At 33.7% G+C, this 5,886-nt stretch overlaps 1 protein-coding gene across 3 annotated transcripts in view; it reads right to left on the minus strand.

Moving 5' to 3' along the window:
- Positions 1 to 5,886, minus strand: part of Galnt7 (polypeptide N-acetylgalactosaminyltransferase 7) — a 139,035-nt gene that overhangs the window by 91,997 nt on the left and 41,152 nt on the right. The gene's annotated exons all lie outside the window — the stretch shown is intronic.

Genomic DNA, 5,886 nt, shown 5'->3' on the forward strand with positions numbered 1-5,886 from the left:
AAAAAAAAAAAAAAAAAAAAAAAAAGTGATAAACCAATTTAATCAGTGAAAGTGTTTTATAGAATACTGATGTCCACCATGATAGCTATTACAAACAGAAAGGGGCAGAAGAACCCTTACAAGCACTATTTCAAGTGCATGACACCCACCTCTTTTAACCCCTACAATAACCCTTTGAATAAGGAACCACTATTCTTCCATTTTACAGATGAGAAATGTGAGACCAGAGAGTAACTTACTGAAAACCAAAACTAGGGAGGTAGTTGAGGATTCAAATCCAGGGTCTCTGGCTCCATAGCCCATGTTCTCAACTGTTTTACTCTGTCGCTGGACTAAGGCATCCAGGGTTTTTTTTTGTTTTGTTTTTGTTTTTTAGCTTTTCAAACTAAAATTTTGAGTGAACTTTAGATAAATAGATAGTTATCTTTAAGGTTTTTTTATATGCCCAAACCTCTGTATATTCCTTAGAATCAAAACTGTTAATTTCAATCAGTTCATTTCAATAAAAATTCCCTTATTTTCAAACTAATTACAATGCTATTAACTAGAAGTAGTAATAAAATAATTCACAGAGGACTATTGTAATAGAAATAATCTTCTGGAAATCCAATTACTATTTCAAAAGTAGAAATAGCTTACTATAATGCCCACTACCTAGGTGAATATCAAGATGTAAGAAAATGTTGTATACTGATAATATGATACACTCATATTATTTTATTTCTATAAAGGAAAAAAAGGAATTATTTTCATTTAGTCACTTTGACACATAGAACCATTAAACTGAGTTGCTGTGCTTGCTTGTTGTGATTTCACAGAAACAGAATGGTTTTCAAAAATCCACTGTTTGCCACTGACAAATATGAAGCAAATAAAGAAAGGTTCTCGAACTGACACCAAGAAAGATTTGCCAGCATTTCAATTCCCTAGGGCATGTTAGTACTCCTGAAAGGTATCTTCAATTGTAAGTTGCACTAAGATCCCATTTTAACAAATTTCTTGTACATTTACTTCAGGCTATGTTTGCTGCTATACTTGGAGAAAGTTAAAAGGTAGCAATAGCTTCAAGAAGAATAAAATTTTTTTATAAATATATATCGATGGCTTAACCTTTTTTAAGATGACAAAGATCTTGGAACAATGAGAGAGAGAGAGAGAGAGAGAGAGAGAGAGAGAGAAGAAAATGTACAAATAGTAGAATGTTGGTAGAATTCTTTGTACAGCTATCTACCTCTATGTACCAAGATACTTAAAAACATTCTTTCTTCCCGACTACAAAATTTCAGACTGAGGAATATATTCTAGAGAGATAATTGCAATTACAGAAAAGACATTATGCGTAAATGCTCACTGCATTACATACCAGCAAATATACTAGAAATTAACAGTTTTTCTCAAAGAGAGAGTGGTCAAGAATATTATGCTACACTTAACACAACTGAGCAATATAAAACTATAAAGAGCTTAAGCAAAATAATTTTGTGGAAAATGCTTATGTTGATTTTTAAAGAGTGGGGCACATACATTGGCTATACATAATGCTTTATACCATATGACTTCAAATATGCAAAATAAATAAAAACAATAAATTTTATGACACAGAAATAACCAGAAAAAACACTAACAGTGTATCTACAGTGGTGAGATTTTAAGTGACAATTGTGTCATATCTTTGTTTCCTTACTCACAGATAACATATGATTGTGTACCTTTTTAAAAATAATTATGCTTCCTATTGTTTTTAAAGTTTATTCAGAAAAAGCTGACCTTTCAGAAGACAAATTATATAATAACTTGAAGTATTTTTTCCAGTAAGGAAGTTCTTTATCACAGTAAGCTATAAAATTTGGTCATTGCCAAAGAGATCATTTTCATAACTTAAGGATCAAACAGAAAACACCACTATGGGCAACTGAGAGAGGGCTTAGAGAAAAGTATTTAAGACTATAAAAAGGATTCTGCTGAAAGTTCACATGATACCTAGGAATATTTTTTTATTTGAGAACACAACTTATGTAGCACTAATACAACAGCAGAAGCAGCAAAAACTTGCTTCAAGCAAAAATTTTTAAAAGGTTTATGTGAAGTCAATTATAAATCACTCAGACATCAATTATCAATTTAAAAAGCAAAGAGAATTATGTTGTAAGATATGTTCTAAAATGAGACATTCATGATATAGAAGCCTAAGGCCTACACAGCATAGGGCTTTATGAAAAGACATATACACCTTTTTCAAAAAGAGGCAATAAATTCTGCACATTACACTTGTCTCTTACATCTACCCTCAGTTCAATCTTCCTCAAGATACTTCTTTAAAGAGACTTAAATTGGTTTTTTAAAATTAAATTTAAAAATTAAGGAAGTTAAATTAAACATCTTTATCTTAATTTCTTTCCAAAGTAGTAGAAAGATGATGAATTAGGGGGGAAAAAAAGGAATTAAAAGGAGTGGTTGGATTTTAGCATCAATTTGTAGGCTATTTTTTCTTACACTGGCTTTTATCTGCACATAAAAGCATTTGATATATGCATAATTTTAAAGCATTTCATTTCTAGTTTAATGAAATGAAAATACTGTAAAGCAAAGAAGTTATGTTGCTGGGTGCTGAATTTCAACATAAACAGAAATGATTTACTTTTTTAAAAAATAAAGAAGTTGAAATTATTTCAAGATCTTCCAATAAAAATAAAGACCTGACATACCCCTAAAGTAAACAGCACATTTATAACATACAGCCTGACTTGATTCAAATGTAAATTCAGGCTTTTTCCTGAGATGACATAATGCTACAAACAAGGAACAAGTTATACCAGGCAGTGGTGATATGCAGTGGTGCCATGCTTCAACCACCTCCACTGGTCCAAATGAGCAGGTGGTTCATTCTCTCTGCAATGAGATGGTGGCTCTTTCTACATAAAGGCAGAAGACAGCCTGCAGCATTTTTGCCTCAAAGTTTATACAGAGGAAAACAGACTGTTGGGACAGACAGGGAGCAGGTTAAGAGACTAACTCAATCCAAAAAAAAAAAAAAAAAAAAATCACAGGATGAGGGATGGATGCTGAGTGTGAAAGTGTGCTTCAACAAAGAAGGACTGGAAAATCAGGAGGTCATGAGCATGGACAAACACAAGGAGCTTTTCTTGCACTGACTTCTTTGAGAATCTTCTCAAGCAGATTATAAAAGAAAAGCAGAATAAAATTATAAAGACTGGATTAGAGATGCTAAACACCTGATGTTTTTAAAAACAGCAAAAAGTTATATGCATGTAAACCTTTTGGCCCAGCCAAAATAATATAAGGCAAGGACGTAAGTGTAAACTTCTTTAAATATACATTCTTCGACAAGGTAAATAAGAAAAGGATAGCCAGTGGTGGTGGTGGTGGGGGGGTGTCTTTATCAAGAACAATTTGGTTTGGAGAAATTATATCAAATTTATCAAAGATGCGGTAGAATAGCATGATGACACCCTAGATGCCCTAGAAAGGACTTATTCCTCATCTCCTGCAAATACTGGCAGAAGTGTGTCTTTGCTGTCAGTCCTTGTTAGAGGTTAATTCCCCCAACAACCTTCTTCCAGGAATAGTCTATATACAATAGTAAATGCAAAGGTAAAATAATACAGTCCTCCCACCTCATAATGGAGCAACTTTGGGGGACTACCTTTGCTCCAGAGCTTTCTGTGGGACTGGCTGAGGACTTTCTAGAGAACTACTTTAAAGCTCAACTTCTGGTAGTTGTCCTTGCTCCGCCTCCCTTCCAAGCTGTTGATCCCCAGAAGACTCTTAATAGAATCATGCATCTACTCTTCTATCTCATAGTCTGATTCCTGCAACCTGACCTGTGGCAGAAGATAATATTTGTATTTTCCTTGAAAAGTAAATCAGTAAGCAGACAGTAAATGTATTTAAGTCAATTTCTTCTTTTTTAAAATTGGAATAATACATAAGCACATTGAGGTAACTGCAAGGACTATATGAGGTAATATATAAAACATTTTGAAAGCCTAGAAACACTAAGTATGCAATAAATGTTAAGCCATTATTAAATAAATCCTAAAATGATATTCTAAACAGTATTACTGTTTAAAATCCTCTGAAGAACTATAAGGAAGATGAGGATGATGGGACTCTGAAAATATGCAACGTTAATTGTTCGAGGCAATAGCTTCTAAGCTCCCTATACTATCTCCCTGCAAATTCTTATTTTTCTTTTGGTTTCTCAGTCCACACTTTTCCTATTTCTATATACAGTTCGCCTTGTGCCAGTTTTTTTTTTTTTTTTGACAATTACATTATAAGAAAATTATAAAAGTGTTAGAAGACAAGAGCAAGAGGAGAGCTGAGAGCTGTCACCCAAAGGATAACAGATCTCACATATTCCTGCAGTCCTGAGACTGACTAGCTCAGACCATGGATTTTTTTTTTTTTTTTAATACAAACTTATGGGCTGGGGTTGTGACTCAGCGGTAGAACACTTGCCTAGCACATGCAAGATGCTGGGTTTGATTCTCAGCACCATATATAAGTAAATAAAATAAAGGTATTGTGTCCAGCTACAACTAAAATAATAAATATTTTTTAAAAATACAAACTTACAAGTTGATATTCCTCTTGCCCCAAGATTCTGATTCAATAGTTTAGGGAAAAGTGGGCACAGGTAATATATTTTTCAAAACTCCTCATATACAAGACACTATAAAGAAATCTTAACCTTCATTCAGAATTTTATTCTTAGTAGCAATAATGACAACACTATAACTTTATATATGAAGCAAATAAACAAATATTAGTAAGAATCAATATTTTCAATAGGAGACATAAAAGATAAAAATTATGATAGTGAAATTAAAAATGTCAGGACTGAGGTTGTGGGTCAGTGGTAGAGCACTTGCCTCACAAACATGTAAGGCATTGGGCTCAATCCTCAGCACCACATAAAAACAAATTAAAAACAAAAGTATTGTGTCCGTTTACAACTAAAAATATTTAAGTTAGAAATGTCAATATGAATTCATGATTAAAAGAAACATGTTTCCTTGCTTTTATACACTGAAATAGCCTAGAAGCGATGATTTTCAAGTCAGAATAGCACTTATCTAAATACCACCTCTCACTAAATAGCACTAGGGCTCCTTGAAAAAATTTTAGGTCTGAGGAGACAATAGGGTAAATCACATCAGAAGGAAAGCAGCACTGGGGAAATTTCTGATTTGGTAAGATCTACTCCAAACATGGTAATTAAAGGGGAAGCATTAAGCGTGTACCCTTGACCTTAATGAAATAACAGTAGTTCATCCACAGGTGTAGAAGGAACTCTCACCTTCATAGAATGCCACCTAATCTATTAAATAGAACAGGAAAGTCCGATGGAACAACAGATCTAGCAAGGACCAAAGGATGTTAAAACCTTTAGGTAAAATGTTGGGGAACAGCATATTCATACAGTATGAAAGTATCACCTGTTCATATTTGTTATTTATGAAAATGAGATCTGGAAGTTACTACCATAAACAAGGGTGTGTTAGCTTTTAGTCACTGTGACCAAAATACCTGACCTGAACAACTTAAAAGAGGAAAAGTTCATTTTGACTCATGGTTTCATTTAGTCAATCGTTTGTTGAGTTTATTGCTCTGGGCCCAAAATGAGGCAGGAAAACTTGGCAGAAGAGTGATAGAGGAGTGTGGCTCACCTCATAGTAATGGGAAAACAAAGAGGGAAGGCACTACAGGGAAGATGAAGCCTTCCAGGGCATGCCCCCAGAGACCTACCTGCCTCCAGTTACCACCCAGTTAGTTCATTCAAACTAGGATGAACTGATTAGGCTATAGCTCTCACAATCCAATCATTTCATCTTTTTTTTTTTTTTTTTTTTTTTTTTTTTT

This window comes from Marmota marmota, unplaced genomic scaffold (assembly GCF_001458135.2).
Source record: "Marmota marmota marmota unplaced genomic scaffold, marMar, whole genome shotgun sequence".
NCBI classification, from domain to species: domain Eukaryota; kingdom Metazoa; phylum Chordata; class Mammalia; order Rodentia; family Sciuridae; genus Marmota; species Marmota marmota.